Genomic DNA, 16,598 nt, shown 5'->3' on the forward strand with positions numbered 1-16,598 from the left:
CTGGCCAGCCATTACCAGTCCCACCAATGTCCCTTCTAGTGCATCTTCCTCCTCACCGAAGTCGCCGCTGGCCTCCAGCTCTAGCGGCGGCTTTGTCCACTGCTCCGGATGCTGCTCCACTTCAGCCGTCCTGGCTTCCACCGCCACCTCTCCTATGGCCATACTAGCCCTCTCCTCTGCTGCAGCCCTGCTGGGCCCTGACCGGCGACTCCTCCTACGGCCTCTGGAAGCGGCGGATCGCTCCTGTGGGTGCCACTCCATGACGACATCAGTCCCCACTGTACTAGGCCGCACACCCGCTACTGGCCTAGACGTACGACCGGATCCTGCCTCAGATGGCTCCTCAGCTGCTCTGCCACTGCTGCCCCTGATGCTGCCCCTCCTGGGCCTAGCAGTCCTAAGCTCCGGACTGAGCCTCTCCGGTGGCCTGGACCTGCGCGCAGGCTATCCTCACCTCCTGTTAGCTGCCTCCCTCTGAAGGGACACTGCCGCCTCTTCTCTCCGGGCTGCCTCCCCAGCTGTGGACAACTGCTCCCGAATCCAGCTGGCTTCTCCCACACTCGCCATCTCCATAACCTTTGCTACCAGGGCCTCCATACTCAGGTAAGCAAAAATCACCCACCATGCTGCTCCAGATTTTGAATGCCTGTCTCAACTTCCTGTTGTGGGTTTATAACCCCCCCCCCTTCCCAGCCCATCCCCTTGTCCTTTACCTCACCCCATGCCCTGCTTCCTAGTGGGGTCATATAACCCTTCCTTTCTATTTTTTTCCTTCAGGGTTCTACTGGAGAGCTGGGATGTCAGAATGTAGTGAATCTCAGCTGGTCAGATGTGTTACGTGAGCTGGGGTATCAGAGTGTAGTGAATCTCAGCTGGGGCTGTGTGTGAGTCAGATGCAGTTTGCATGCAGGAGCTGGTCAGATTTGTTAAGTGAGCTGGGATGACAGAGTGTAGTGAATCTCAGCTGGGCTTGTGTGTGAGTCAGATGCAGTTTGTATGCAGGAGATGGTCAGATGTGTTAGGTGAGCTGGGGTGTCATTGTGTAGTGAATCTCAGCTGGGCTTGTTTGTGAGTCCGATGCAGTTTGTATATAGGAGCTGGTCAGATGTGTTAGGTGAGCTGTGGTGTCATTGTGTAGTGAATCTAAGCTGGGCTTGTTTGTGAAACAGATGCAGTTTGTATGCAGGAGCTGGTCAGATGCGTTAGGTGAGCTGGGATGTCAGAGTCTAGTGAATCTCAGCTGGACTTGTGTGTGAGTCAGATGCAGTTTGTATACAGGAGCTGGTCAGATGTGTTAGGTGAGCTGGGGTGTCATTGTGTAGTGAATCTCAGCTGGGCTTGTTTGTGAGTCAGATGCAGTTTGTATGCAGGAGCTAGTCAGATGTGTTAGGTGAGCTGGGGTGTCATTGTGTAGTGAATCTCAGCTGGGCTTGTTTGTGAGTCAGATGCAGTTTGTATGCAGGAGCTGGTCAGATGTGTTAGGTGAGCTGGGGTGTCATTGTGTAGTGAATCTCAGCTGGGCTTGCTTGTGAGTCAGATGCAGTTTGTATGCAGGAGCTGGTCAGATGCGTTAGGTGAGCTGGGATGTCAGAGTGTTGTGAATCTCAGCTGGGCTTGTGTGTGAGTCAGATGCAGTTTGTATACAGGAGTTGGTCAGATGTTTCAGGTGAGCTGGGATGTAAGAATGTAGTGAATCTCAGCTGTGCTTGTGTGTGAGTCAGATGCAGTTTGTTTACAGGAGTTAGTCAGATGTGTTAGGTGAGCTGGGATGTCAGAGTGTAGTGAATCTCAGCTGGACTTGTGTGTGAGTCAGATGCAGTTTGTATGCAGGAGATGATCAGATGTGTTAGGTGAGCTAAGATGTCAGAGTGTAGTGAGTCAGTTTGTATGCAGGAGCTGGTCAGATGTGTTAGGTGAGTTGGGGTGTCAGAATGTAGTGAATCTCAGCTGGACTTGTGTGTGAGTCAGATGCAGTTTGTATACAGGAGCTGGTCAGATGTGTTAGGTGAGCTGGGATGTCAGAGTCTAGTGAATCTCAGCTGGACTTTGTGTGTGAGTCAGATGCAGTTTGTATGCAGGAGCTGGTCAAATGTGTTAGGTGAGCTGGGATGTCAGAGTCTAGTGAATCTCAGCTGGACTTGTGTGTGAGTCAGATGCAGTTTGTATACAGAAGCTGGTCAGATGTGTTAGGTGAGCTGGGGTGTCATAGTGTAGTGAATCTCAGCTGGGCTTGTTTGTGAGTCAGATACAGTTTGTATGCAGGAGTTGGTCAGATGTGTTAGGTGAGCTGGGATGTCAGAGTGTAGTGAATCTTAGCTGGACTTGTGTGTGAGTCAGATGCAGTTTGTATACAGAAGATGGTCAGATGTGTTAGGTGAGCAGGGATGTCAGAGTCTAATGAATCTCAGCAGGACTTGTGTATGAGTCAGATGCATTTTGTATACAGGAGCCGGTCAGATGTGTTAGTTGAGTTGGGATGTCAGAATGTAGTGAATCTCAGCTGGGCTTGTGTATGAGTCAGATGCAGTTTGTATACAGGAGCTGGTCAGATGTGTCAGGTGAGCTGGAATGTCAGAGTGTAGTGAATCTCAGCTGGACTTGTGTGTAAGTCAGATGCAGTTTGTATACAGGAGCTGGTCAGATGTGTTACATGAGCTGGGATGTCAGAATGTAGTGAATATCAACTGGACTTGTGTGTGAGTCAGATGCAGTTTGTATACAGGAGCTGGTCAGATGTGTTACGTGAGCTGGGAAGTCAGAATGTAGTGAATCTCAGCTGGGCTTGTGTGTGAGTCAGATGAAGTTTGTATACAGGAGCTGGTCAGATGTGTTAGGTGAGCTGGGATGTCAGAGTCTAATGAATCTCAGCTGGGCTTGTGTGTGAGTCAGATGCAGTTTGTATACAGGAGCTGGTCAGATGTGTTAGGTGAGCTGGGAATCGGGATGTCAGACTCTAGTGAATCTCAGCTGGGCTTGTGTGTGAGTCAGATGCAGTTTGTATACAGGAGCTGGTCAGATGTGTTACATGAGCTGGGATGTCAGAATGTAGTGAATCTCAGCTGGGCTTGTGTGTGAGTCAGATGCAGTTTGTATCAGGAGCTGGTCAGATGTGTTAGGCGAGCTGGGATGTCAGAGTCTAGTGAATCTTAGCTGGACTTGTGTGTGAGTCAGATGAAGTTTGTATACAGGAGCTGGTCAGATGTGTTAGGTGAGCTGGGATGTCAGAGTCTAATGAATATCAGCTGGACTTGTGTGTGAGTCAGATGCAGTTTGTATACAGGAGCTCGTCAGATGTGTTAGGTGAGCTAGGATGTAAGAGTCTAAAGAATCTCAGCTGGGCTTGTGTGTGAGTCAGATGAAGTTTGTATGCAGGAGTGGGTCAGATGTGTTAGTTGAGCTGGGATGTCAGAGTCTAGTGAATCTCAGCTGGGCTTGTTTGTGAGTCAGATGAAGTTTGTATGCAGGAGCTGGTCAGATGTGTTAGGTGAGCTGGGGTGTCATTGTGTAGTGAATCTCAGCTGGGCTTGTTTGTGAAACAGATGCAGTTTGTATGCAGGAGCTGGTCAGATGCGTTAGGTGAGCTGGGATGTCAGAGTGTAGTGAATCTCAGCTAGGCTTGTGTGTGAGTCAGATGCAGTTTGTATACAGGAGTTGGTCAGATGTGTTACATGAGCTGGGATGTCAGAGTGTAGTGAATCTCAGCTGGACTTGTGTGTGAGTCAGATGTAGTTTGTATGCAGGAGCTGGTCAAATGTGTTAGGTGAGCTGGGATGTCAGAGTCTAATGAATCTCAGCTGGGCTTGTGTATGAGTCAGATGCAGTTTGTATACAGGAGCTGGTCAGATGTGTTAGGTGAGCTGGGATGTAAGAATGTAGTGAATCTCAGCTGGGCTTGTGTGTGAGTCAGATGCAGTTTGTTTACAGGAGTTAGTCAGATGTGTTAGGTGAGCTGTGATGTCAGAGTCTAGTGAATCTCAGCTGGACTTGTGTGTGAGTCAGATGCAGTTTGTATGCAGGAGATGATCAGATGTGTTAGGTGAGCTAAGATGTCAGAGTGTAGTGAGTCAGTTTGTATGCAGGAGCTGGTCAGATGTGTTAGGTGAGTTGGGGTGTCAGAATGTAGTGAATCTCAGCTGGACTTGTGTGTGAGTCAGATGCAGTTTGTATACAGGAGCTGGTCAGATGTGTTAGGTGAGCTGGGATGTCAGAGTCTAGTGAATCTCAGCTGGACTTTGTGTGTGAGTCAGATGCAGTTTGTATGCAGGAGCTGGTCAAATGTGTTAGGTGAGCTGGGATGTCAGAGTCTAGTGAATCTCAGCTGGACTTGTGTGTGAGTCAGATGCAGTTTGTATACAGAAGCTGGTCAGATGTGTTAGGTGAGCTGGGGTGTCATAGTGTAGTGAATCTCAGCTGGGCTTGTTTGTGAGTCAGATACAGTTTGTATGCAGGAGTTGGTCAGATGTGTTAGGTGAGCTGGGATGTCTGAGTGTAGTGAATCTCAGTTGGGCTTGTGTGTGAGTCAGATGCAGTTTGTATACAGGAGTTGGTCAGATGTGTTACATGAGCTGGGATGTCATATTGTAGTGAATCTCAGCTGGACTTGTGTGTGAGTCAGATGTAGTTTGTATGCAGGAGCTGGTCAAATGTGTTAGGTGAGCTGGGATGTCAGAGTCTAATGAATCTCAGCTGGGCTTGTGTATGAGTCAGATGCAGTTTGTATACAGGAGCTGGTCAGATGTGTTAGGTGAGCTGGGATGTAAGAATGTAATGAATCTCAGCTTGGCTTGTGTGTGAGTCAGATGCAGTTTGTTTACAGGAGTTAGTCAGATGTGTTAGGTGAGCTGGGATGTCAGAGTCTAGTGAATCTCAGATGGACTTGTGTGTGAGTCAGATGCAGTTTGTATGCAGGAGATGATCAGATGTGTTAGGTGAGCTGGGATGTCAGAGTGTAGTGAATCTCAGCTGGGCTTGTGTGTGAGTCAGATGCAGTTTGTATACAGGAGTTGGTCAGATGTGTTACATGAGCTGGGATGTCAGAGTGTAGTGAATCTCAGCTGGGCTTGTGTGTGAGTCAGATGCAGTTTGTATACATGAGTTGGTCAGATGTGTTACATGAGCTGGGATGTCATATTGTAGTGAATATCAGCTGGGCTTGTGTATGAGTCAGATGCAGTTTGTATACAGGAGCTGGTCAGATGTGTTAGGTGAGCTGGGATGTAAGAATGTAGTGAATCTCAGCTGGGCTTGTGTGTGAGTCAGATGCAGTTTGTTTACAGGAGTTAGTCAGATGTGTTAGGTGAGCTGGGATGTCAGAGTCTAGTGAATCTCAGCTGGACTTGTGTGTGAGTCAGATGCAGTTTGTATGCAGGAGATGATCAGATGTGTTAGGTGAGCTAAGATGTCAGAGTGTAGTGAGTCAGTTTGTATGCAGGAGCTGGTCAGATGTGTTAGGTGAGTTGGGGTGTCAGAGTCTAATGAATCTCAGCTGGGCTTTTGTATGAGTCAGATGCAGTTTGTATACAGGAGCTGGTCAGATGTGTTAGGTGACCTGGGATGTAAGAATGTAGTGAATCTCAGCTGGGCTTGTGTGTGAGTCAGATGCAGTTTGTTTACAGGAGTTAGATGTGTTAGGTGAGCTGGGATGTCAGAGTCTAGTGAATCTCAGCTGGACTTGTGTGTGAGTCAGATGCAGTTTGTATGCAGGAGATGATCAGATGTGTTAGGTGAGCTAAGATGTCAGAGTGTAGTGAGTCAGTTTGTATGCAGGAGCTGGTCAGATGTGTTAGGTGAGTTGGGGTGTCAGAATGTAGTGAATCTCAGCTGGACTTGTGTGTGAGTCAGATGCAGTTTGTATACAGGAGCTGGTCAGATGTGTTAGGTGAGCTGGGATGTCAGAGTCTAGTGAATCTCAGCTGGACTTTGTGTGTGAGTCAGATGCAGTTTGTATGCAGGAGCTGGTCAAATGTGTTAGGTGAGCTGGGATGTCAGAGTCTAGTGAATCTCAGCTGGACTTGTGTGTGAGTCAGATGCAGTTTGTATACAGAAGCTGGTCAGATGTGTTAGGTGAGCTGGGGTGTCATAGTGTAGTGAATCTCAGCTGGGCTTGTTTGTGAGTCAGATACAGTTTGTATGCAGGAGTTGGTCAGATGTGTTAGGTGAGCTGGGATGTCTGAGTGTAGTGAATCTCAGTTGGGCTTGTGTGTGAGTCAGATGCAGTTTGTAAACAGGAGTTGGTCAGATGTGTTACATGAGCTGGGATGTCATATTGTAGTGAATCTCAGCTGGACTTGTGTGTGAGTCAGATGTAGTTTGTATGCAGGAGCTGGTCAAATGTGTTAGGTGAGCTGGGATGTCAGAGTCTAATGAATCTCAGCTGGGCTTGTGTATGAATCAGATGCAGTTTGTATACAGGAGCTGGTCAGATGTGTTAGGTGAGCTGGGATGTAAGAATGTAGTGAATCTCAGCTGGGCTTGTGTGTGAGTCAGATGCAGTTTGTTTACAGGAGTTAGTCAGATGTGTTAGGTGAGCTGGGATGTCAGAGTCTAGTGAATCTCAGCTGGACTTGTGTGTGAGTCAGATGCAGTTTGTATGCAGGAGATGATCAGATGTGTTAGGTGAGCTGGGATGTCAGAGTGTAGTGAATCTCAGCTGGGCTTGTGTGTGAGTCAGATGCAGTTTGTATACAGGAGTTGGTCAGATGTGTTACATGAGCTGGGATGTCAGAGTGTAGTGAATCTCAGCTGGGCTTGTGTGTGAGTCAGATGCAGTTTGTATACATGAGTTGGTCAGATGTGTTACATGAGCTGGGATGTCATATTGTAGTGAATATCAGCTGGGCTTGTGTATGAGTCAGATGCAGTTTGTATACAGGAGCTGGTCAGATGTGTTAGGTGAGCTGGGATGTAAGAATGTAGTGAATCTCAGCTGGGCTTGTGTGTGAGTCAGATGCAGTTTGTTTACAGGAGTTAGTCAGATGTGTTAGGTGAGCTGGGATGTCAGAGTCTAGTGAATCTCAGCTGGGCTTGTGTGTGAGTCAGATGCAGTTTGTTTACAGGGGTTAGTCAGATGTGTTAGGTGAGCTGGGATGTCAGAGTCTAGTGAATCTCAGCTGGACTTGTGTATGAGTCAGATGCAGTTTGTATACAGGAGCTGGTCAGATGTGTTAGGTGAGCTGGGATGTAAGAATGTAGTGAATCTCAGCTGGGCTTGTGTGTGAGTCAGATGCAGTTTGTTTACAGGAGTTAGTCAGATGTGTTAGGTGAGCTGGGATGTCAGAGTCTAGTGAATCTCAGCTGGACTTGTGTGTGAGTCAGATGCAGTTTGTATGCAGGAGATGATCAGATGTGTTAGGTGAGCTGGGATGTCAGAGTGTAGTGAATCTCAGCTGGGCTTGTGTGTGAGTCAGATGCAGTTTGTATACAGGAGTTGGTCAGATGTGTTACATGAGCTGGGATGTCAGAGTGTAGTGAATCTCAGCTGGGCTTGTGTGTGAGTCAGATGCAGTTTGTATACATGAGTTGGTCAGATGTGTTACATGAGCTGGGATGTCATATTGTAGTGAATATCAGCTGGGCTTGTGTATGAGTCAGATGCAGTTTGTATACAGGAGCTGGTCAGATGTGTTTGGTGAGCTGGGATGTAAGAATGTAGTGAATCTCAGCTGGGCTTGTGTGTGAGTCAGATGCAGTTTGTTTACAGGAGTTAGTCAGATGTGTTAGCTGAGCTGGGATGTCAGAGTCTAGTGAATCTCAGCTGGACTTGTGTGTGAGTCAGATGCAGTTTGTATGCAGGAGATGATCAGATGTGTTAGGTGAGCTAAGATGTCAGAGTGTAGTGAGTCAGTTTGTATGCAGGAGCTGGTCAGATGTGTTAGGTGAGTTGGGGTGTCAGAATGTAGTGAATCTCAGCTGGACTTGTGTGTGAGTCAGATGCAGTTTGTATACAGGAGCTGGTCAGATGTGTTAGGTGAGCTGGGATGTCAGAGTCAAGTGAATCTCAGCTGGACTTTGTGTGTGAGTCAGATGCAGTTTGTATGCAGGAGCTGGTCAAATGTGTTAGGTGAGCTGGGATGTCAGAGTCTAGTGAATCTCAGCTGGACTTGTGTGTGAGTCAGATGCAGTTTGTATACAGAAGCTGGTCAGATGTGTTAGGTGAGCTGGGGTGTCATAGTGTAGTGAATCTCAGCTGGGCTTGTTTGTGAGTCAGATACAGTTTGTATGCAGGAGTTGGTCAGATGTGTTAGGTGAGCTGGGATGTCAGAGTGTAGTGAATCTCAGTTGGACTTGTGTGTGAGTCAGATAGAGTTTGTATACAGGGGCTGGTTAGATGTGTCAGGTGAGCTGGGATGTCATATTGTAGTGAATATCAGCTGGGCTTGTGTATGAGTCAGATGCAGTTTGTATACAGGAGCTGGTCAGATGTGTTAGGTGAGCTGGGATGTAAGAATGTAGTGAATCTCAGCTGGGCTTGTGTGTGAGTCAGATGCAGTTTGTTTACAGGAGTTAGTCAGATGTGTTAGCTGAGCTGGGATGTCAGAGTCTAGTGAATCTCAGCTGGACTTGTGTGTGAGTCAGATGCAGTTTGTATGCAGGAGATGATCAGATGTGTTAGGTGAGCTAAGATGTCAGAGTGTAGTGAGTCAGTTTGTATGCAGGAGCTGGTCAGATGTGTTAGGTGAGTTGGGGTGTCAGAATGTAGTGAATCTCAGCTGGACTTGTGTGTGAGTCAGATGCAGTTTGTATACAGGAGCTGGTCAGATGTGTTAGGTGAGCTGGGATGTCAGAGTCAAGTGAATCTCAGCTGGACTTTGTGTGTGAGTCAGATGCAGTTTGTATGCAGGAGCTGGTCAAATGTGTTAGGTGAGCTGGGATGTCAGAGTCTAGTGAATCTCAGCTGGACTTGTGTGTGAGTCAGATGCAGTTTGTATACAGAAGCTGGTCAGATGTGTTAGGTGAGCTGGGGTGTCATAGTGTAGTGAATCTCAGCTGGGCTTGTTTGTGAGTCAGATACAGTTTGTATGCAGGAGTTGGTCAGATGTGTTAGGTGAGCTGGGATGTCAGAGTGTAGTGAATCTCAGTTGGACTTGTGTGTGAGTCAGATAGAGTTTGTATACAGGGGCTGGTTAGATGTGTCAGGTGAGCTGGGATGTCAGAGTGTAGTGAATCTTAGCTGGACTTGTGTGTGAGTCAGATGCAGTTTGTATACAGAAGATGGTCAGATGTGTTAGGTGAGCAGGGATGTCAGAGTCTAATGAATCTCAGCAGGACTTGTGTATGAGTCAGATGCATTTTGTATACAGGAGCCGGTCAGATGTGTTAGGTGAGTTGGGATGTCAGAATGTAGTGAATCTCAGCTGGGCTTGTGTATGAGTCAGATGCAGTTTGTATACAGGAGCTGGTCAGATGTGTCAGGTGAGCTGGAATGTCAGAGTGTAGTGAATCTCAGCTGGACTTGTGTGTAAGTCAGATGCAGTTTGTATACAGGAGCTGGTCAGATGTGTTACATGGGTAATGTTAGTAGTCAGCGCACCCAGGTAGGTAAAGAAATACGTAGAGAAATGATATTTGATCCAACTCTTTTATTTGTAACGAGTCACATTACAAATGTATAGGCATCAAAAATAATACGGCTGGCAGCTCAGGTCATGTTAGGGAAAAACAAAAAGGTCAGACGCGTTTCCCAGTGCATTAAGCACATAATAAGCATTAGCTCCTTAGCTCCTCAGTGACCATTAATGTGCACCCATAATTCCAAGGTTTATATTCACAGGTAAACTCCTCCTAGGTAATTGCCTAGCCAATTATGTGTAAGCAAAGAGGGCAAATATGGGGAAACTGCACATATAGGAAAAATTGGGTGCACATTAGGGGGATTGTTAGAAATAACACGCTCAGTATACTGCAGTCCCAAAATAAAAATAGTCAATGTATATATATATTATTTGATATCCATAATATACTGAAAAAGTGTGGGACGGTGCAGTATTAGCATGTGTATAGTTATTTCTAAAAAACAACAATTAAAGACACATTTCATTAGATGCAGAATGTGATGAAAAATTTAAAGGTACAGCAATGAACAATTAAATTTAAAAAGTTGAAAACGGTTTGAAAAAATAATCATAAATAAAGATTCAAATCAGGCTTACTATTGATCCACATACAGCTTAACATCCCACTCTGAGTTAAGACCAATTGGCATTCGAGTATCCAAATGAAAAATCCAAAAAACCTCTCTTTTACTGAGGGTTATCCCTCTATTACCCCCTCTGGGGTGTCTCGGGATACATTGGATACCCTGGAATGTCAAGAGGGAAATGTCAGAGTTATGACATTTTTTGAAATGTAAAGATATTGGGGTAGTGGACTCGGGGTCCTCTATAGAGCGTAAATGTTCAAGAAAGCGATCTTTCAAGGCTCGTGTAGTTTGACCTACATATTGCCTTGAACAACCCTTGCGTGTCAAAAGATAGATGACATAACAAGAATTACAAGTCATGTGTTCCCGAATTTGAAAACTCTTGTCATTAGCAGAAGATACAAAGCTTGTCCCAAAAGAGGCATGAGAACAAGATTTGCACCTCCTGCTCCCACATTTGAAAAACCCTGGCTTAATTGAAAGCCAATTCTGTGTATGTGGTACTCGTGGCAACATGGAGGGAGAGAGAAGATTCCCTAGAGTTGGTGATTTGCGTGACACAAAGCAAGTGCCATCTCTTACAATGCTTTTAAGGCTCTCATCGGTATCTAAGATTGGTAACGCTCTCCTTACTATATCACAGATTTGCCCAAATTCAACACTATACGTAGTGATGAACTTGAGTTTATTGAATCCACTCATTTTGGTAGATTTTTCTGATTGAAAAAAAGTTTTCCTATCAAACTGATCTACTTCCTGTTTGGTCCGTTCAAGAAGGTCCTTAGAATAACCTCTCTCAATAAGTCTGGCTGTTAGTTCTGCAGAAAATTTTTAATAGGTCTGTTGATTGCTACAGTTACGTTTGACCCTGATGTATTGGGACTTGGGTATGGAATTTATAGTATGTCTGGGATGACATGACCGGGCATTCAAAATAGTATTTCCTGCACTGGATTTACGGAACAATTGTGTTTCTATAGTGGAGGTATGTAGATTAGCACATAGTTCGATGTCAAGAAATGAAATCGAAGATGTGTTTACCTCCATGGTGAATTTAAGATTCAACAAATTGTCCTGGAGATAGATTTGAAACTGTTCAAGAAGATCCATTGGGCCCTTCCAGATAAGAAGGATGTCGTCAATGTACCGACCATAATACTGAATAAAATGTCTGAAGGAGTTTCTATCTCCATAGACGTGGGACAGCTCCCACCAACCCATGTAAAGGTTGGCATAGGAGGGGGCAAATTTGGCCCCCATAGCCGTCCCACGCCTCTGGAGATAGAACTCCCCCTCAAACAAGAAAAAATTGTGTGTCAACAGATATTCCACAGCAGTCTTGATGAACAGCTTCAAATTCTCATCATAGTTTGAATAAGTATTAAAAAAAAATTCAATTGCTTGTATGCCCTGTTGATGTGGTATACAAGTATACAGTGAGGACACGTCAATGGTAACAAAAGTAAATTCTTTATGCCATTGAATGCTTTCAACCTGGCTAATAACATCTGACGTGTCCTTAATGTAACTTGTAAGATTCAATACAAATGGTTGAAGATAGCCATCAATGAGTTCCGAAAGTGGTTCATTGAGGGATCCAATCCCTGCCACTATGGGTCTCCCTGGGGGGTTGGTACCTTGCTTATGGACCTTCGGCAAATAGTGAAAAATGGCCATAACCGGATGCTCAGTGTATAGAAAGTCAAAGTTAGATTGTTTGATAATTCCCTCATTCAATGCTGTAACCAATATGTTACGTAACTCAGATTTATAAAAGAAAATGGGATTAAATTTGAGCTTTTCATACACTGTAGTATCCAACAATTGTCTATATGCCTCAGTTAGATATGCCTGCCGATCCAAAACAACAACCTCACCCCCTTTATCAGAGTTACGTATGACTAACTCACAGTTAGCCTGTAGTTGCTTAATGGCAGAATGTTGTGCCTTAGACAAATTATCTTTATAGGGGTTAAGAGCCCTACCAGACAATTTCTTTAACTCTTGTTCAACTGTTTTTTGGAAAACTTCAATGGCACTAGATCATGCCTGGACAGGATAAAATTTTGATTTTCTCTTGAGCCTGGTGATATCCTGTACATCACCAGAAACCTGAACATCAGAGAAATCCAAATTCTCTCTATCTAGTGCCAAGAGATCTAATGCTGAACATTCATCTGAAAAATCAAAACCAAACTTTCTTTGAACATGTTTTTCCCCCACTTCTATACTTTGACTAGTTAAGCCCAAAAAATGCTTTTTAAGAACAATAGATCTAACAAATCTATTTAGATCAACTATTGTGTCAAATAGTTTAAAGTGTGACGTGGGGGAAAAACCAAGACCTAAGGATAGTACCTCTATCTGTGGTTTGGTAAGTACTGTGGAGGAAAGATTAATAACATTTTCAGTGTCTAAGCATATTTCTGAGATGGATTGGCCCTCCTCCTCTGTGGGTATCGACGAGACTTCGGTATTAATGTCTCTGAGTCTTGGTGTTGGTCTGCGCGACCTTCCTCGGCCCCCTCTGCGTACTTTTTTCTGCGTACATGAGACTTCTGTGGGCGCTGCCCGTTTTTTGACTGTGAAAGAGTGGGTATCACAACATCAGTACCAAGGGAAAAGGATCCAATTGCTGCAGTAGACTCTTTTATTAAACTTGTGGTCTCAGGATCAGAAGAGTCATAATCATACTCCGTGTCAGTGTCTGCAAACCTTACTTGCTTATTTTCTGCATTTATATTTCTGGAATTCCTCCTATACCGTCTCCTAGTATCTGACACAGTCCACTTGTAAACTTTATTAAGCTCATAATCTTGCTTATCTCTAAGTATCTTTTGTTTCTTGAAGTGCCAGAGATTCTTTTTAAAATCAGTAATCACTTTGTTAAGTTTATTGTCATATTTATTGAATTCAGGGTTTTCACTAAGTGGGCGCAAAAATGATTGCAGTTTTAATTTTTCAACAGTCAACTCTTGACGTAATGTCTTTTTAAATTCAATTATGAGATCAATTAGTGCCAAAGAACAAGTTGTCAAAACATTATTCCATTTTTCAATAAACACCTGATTAGTAACTTGGAAAGAAGGAAACTTCCTAATACGCAGCCCACGTGGTATACGCTGGGCTTTTTGATACATCTGAAAGCTCTTAATGTCCAGTTCTATTCTGGTATCTCGTTTGAGTAAAGTATCCATCTTAAAAAACAGATTGTCCAAATTGGTGTTAGCCTCCTGTTCCATAATATCAGTATTGATAGGATAGGAGCTGGTCAGATGTGTTACATGAGCTGGGATGTCAGAATGTAGTGAATATCAGCTGGACTTGTGTGTGAGTCAGATGCAGTTTGTATACAGGAGCTGGTCAGATGTGTTACGTGAGCTGGGAAGTCAGAATATAGTGAATCTCAGCTGGGCTTGTGTGTGAGTCAGATGAAGTTTGTATACAGGAGCTGGTCAGATGTGTGAGGTGAGCTGGGATGTCAGAGTCTAATGAATCTCAGCTGGGCTTGTGTGTGAGTCAGATGCAGTTTGTATACAGGAGCTGGTCAGATGTGTTAGGTGAGCTGGGAATCGGGATGTCAGACTCTAGTGAATCTCAGCTGGGCTTGTGTGTGAGTCAGATGCAGTTTGTATACAGGAGCTGGTCAGATGTGTTACATGAGCTGGGATGTCAGAATGTAGTGAATCTCAGCTGGGCTTGTGTGTGAGTCAGATGCAGTTTGTATCAGGAGCTGGTCAGATGTGTTAGGTGAGCTGGGATGTCAGAGTCTAGTGAATCTTAGCTGGACTTGTGTGTGAGTCAGATGAAGTTTGTATACAGGAGCTGGTCAGATGTGTTAGGTGAGCTGGGATGTCAGAGTCTAATGAATATCAGCTGGACTTGTGTGTGAGTCAGATGCAGTTTGTATACAGGAGCTGGTCAGATGTGTTAGGTGAGCTAGGATGTAAGAGTCTAAAGAATCTCAGCTGGGCTTGTGTGTGAATCAGATGAAGTTTGTATACAGGAGCTGGTCAGATGTGTTAGGTGAGCTGGGATGTCAGAGTCTAATGAATCTCAGCTGGGCTTGTGTGTGAGTCAGATGCAGTTTGTATGCAGGAGTGGGTCAGATGTGTTAGGTGAGCTGGGATGTCAGAGTCTAGTGAATCTCAGCTGGGCTTGTTTGTGAGTCAGATGAAGTTTGTATGCAGGAGCTGGTCAGATGTGTTAGGTGAGCTGGGGTGTCATTGTGTAGTGAATCTCAGCTGGGCTTGTTTGTGAAACAGATGCAGTTTGTATGCAGGAGCTGGTCAGATGCGTTAGGTGAGCTGGGATGTCAGAGTGTAGTGAATCTCAGCTGGGCTTGTGTGTGAGTCAGATGCAGTTTGTATACAGGAGTTGGTCAGATGTGTTACATGAGCTGGGATGTCATATTGTAGTGAATCTCAGCTGGACTTGCGTGTGAGTCAGATGTAGTTTGTATGCAGGAGCTGGTCAGATGTGTTAGGTGAGCTGGGATGTAAGAATGTAGTGAATCTCAGCTGGGCTTGTGTGTGAGTCAGATGCAGTTTGTTTACAGGAGTTAGTCAGATTTGTTAGGTGAGCTGGGATGTCAGAGTCTAGTGAATCTCAGCTGGACTTGTGTGTGAGTCAGATGCAGTTTGTATGCAGGAGATGATCAGATGTGTTAGGTGAGCTAAGATGTCAGAGTGTAGTGAGTCAGTTTGTATGCAGGAGCTGGTCAGATGTGTTAGGTGAGTTGGGGTGTCAGAATGTAGTGAATCTCAGCTGGACTTGTGTGTGAGTCAGATGCAGTTTGTATACAGGAGCTGGTCAGATGTGTTAGGTGAGCTGGGATGTCAGAGTCTAGTGAATCTCAGCTGGACTTTGTGTGTGAGTCAGATGCAGTTTGTATGCAGGAGCTGGTCAGATGTTTTAGGTGAGCTGGGATGTCAGAGTCTAGTGAATCTCAGCTGGACTTTGTGTGTGAATCAGATGCAGTTTGTATACAGGAGCTGGTCAGGTGTGTTAGGTGAGCTAGGATGTAAGAGTCTAAAGAATCTCAGCTGGGCTTGTGTGTGGGTCAGATGAAGTTTGTATACAGGAGCTGGTCAGATGTGTTAAGTGAGCTGGGATGTCAGAGTCTAATGAATCTCAGCTGGGCTTGTGTGTGAGTCAGATGCAGTTTGTATGCAGGAGCTGGTCAGATGTGTTAGTTGAGCTGGGATGTCAGAGTCTAGTGAATCTTAGCTGGGCTTGTTTGTGAGTCAGATGCAGTTTGTATGCAGGAGCTGGTCAGATGTGTTAGGTGAGCTGGGGTGTCATTGTGTAGTGAATCTCAGCTGGGCATGTGTGTGAGTCAGATGCAGTTTGTATGCAGGAGTTGGTCAGATGTGTCAGCTGAGCTGGGATGTCATATTGTAGTGAATCTCAGCTGGACTTGTGTGTGAGTCAGATGTAGTTTGTATGCAGGAGCTGGTCAAATGTGTTAGGTGAGCTGGGATGTCAGAGTCTAGTGAATCTCAGCTGGACTTGTGTGTGAGTCAGATGCAGTTTGTATGCAGGAGATGATCAGATGTGTTAGGTGAGCTAAGATGTCAGAGTGTAGTGAGTCAGTTTGTATGCAGGAGCTGGTCAGATGTGTTAGGTGAGTTGGGGTGTCAGAATGTAGTGAATCTCAGCTGGACTTGTGTGTGAGTCAGATGCAGTTTATATGCAGGAGATGATCAGATGTGTTAGGTGAGCTAAGATGTCAGAGTGTAGTGAGTCAGTTTGTATGCAGGAGCTGGTCAGATGTGTTAGGTGAGTTGGGGTGTCAGAATGTAGTGAATCTCAGCTGGACTTGTGTGTGAGTCAGATGCAGTTTGTATACAGAAGCTGGTCAGATGTGTTAGGTGAGCTGGGGTGTCAGAGTCTAGTGAATCTCAGCTGGGCTTGTTTGTGAGTCAGATACAGTTTGTATGCAGGAGTTGGTTAGATGTGTTAGGTGAGCTGGGATGTCAGAGTGTAGTGAATCTCAGTTGGGCTTGTGTGTGAGTCAGATGCAGTTTGTATACAGGAGTTGGTCAGAAGTGTTACATGAGCTGGGATGTCATATTGTAGTGAATCTCAGCTGGACTTGTGTGTGAGTCAGATGTAGTTTGTATGCAGGAGCTGGTCAAATGTGTTAGGTGAGCTGGGATGTCAGAGTCTAATGAATCTCAGCTGGGCTTGTGTATGAGTCAGATGCAGTTTGTATACAGGAGCTGGTCAGATGTGTTAGGTGAGCTGGGATGTAAGAATGTAGTGAATCTCAGCTGGGCTTGTGTGTGAGTCAGATGCAGTTTGTTTACAGGGGTTAGTCAGATGTGTTAGGTGAGCTGGGATGTCAGAGTCTAGTGAATCTCAGCTGGACTTGCGTGTGAGTCGGATGCAGTTTGTATGTAGGAGATGATCAGATGTGTTAGGTGAGCTGGGATGTCAGAGTGTAGTGAATCTCAGC

This window comes from Bombina bombina, chromosome 5 (genome assembly GCF_027579735.1).
Source record: "Bombina bombina isolate aBomBom1 chromosome 5, aBomBom1.pri, whole genome shotgun sequence".
NCBI lineage: Eukaryota > Metazoa > Chordata > Amphibia > Anura > Bombinatoridae > Bombina > Bombina bombina.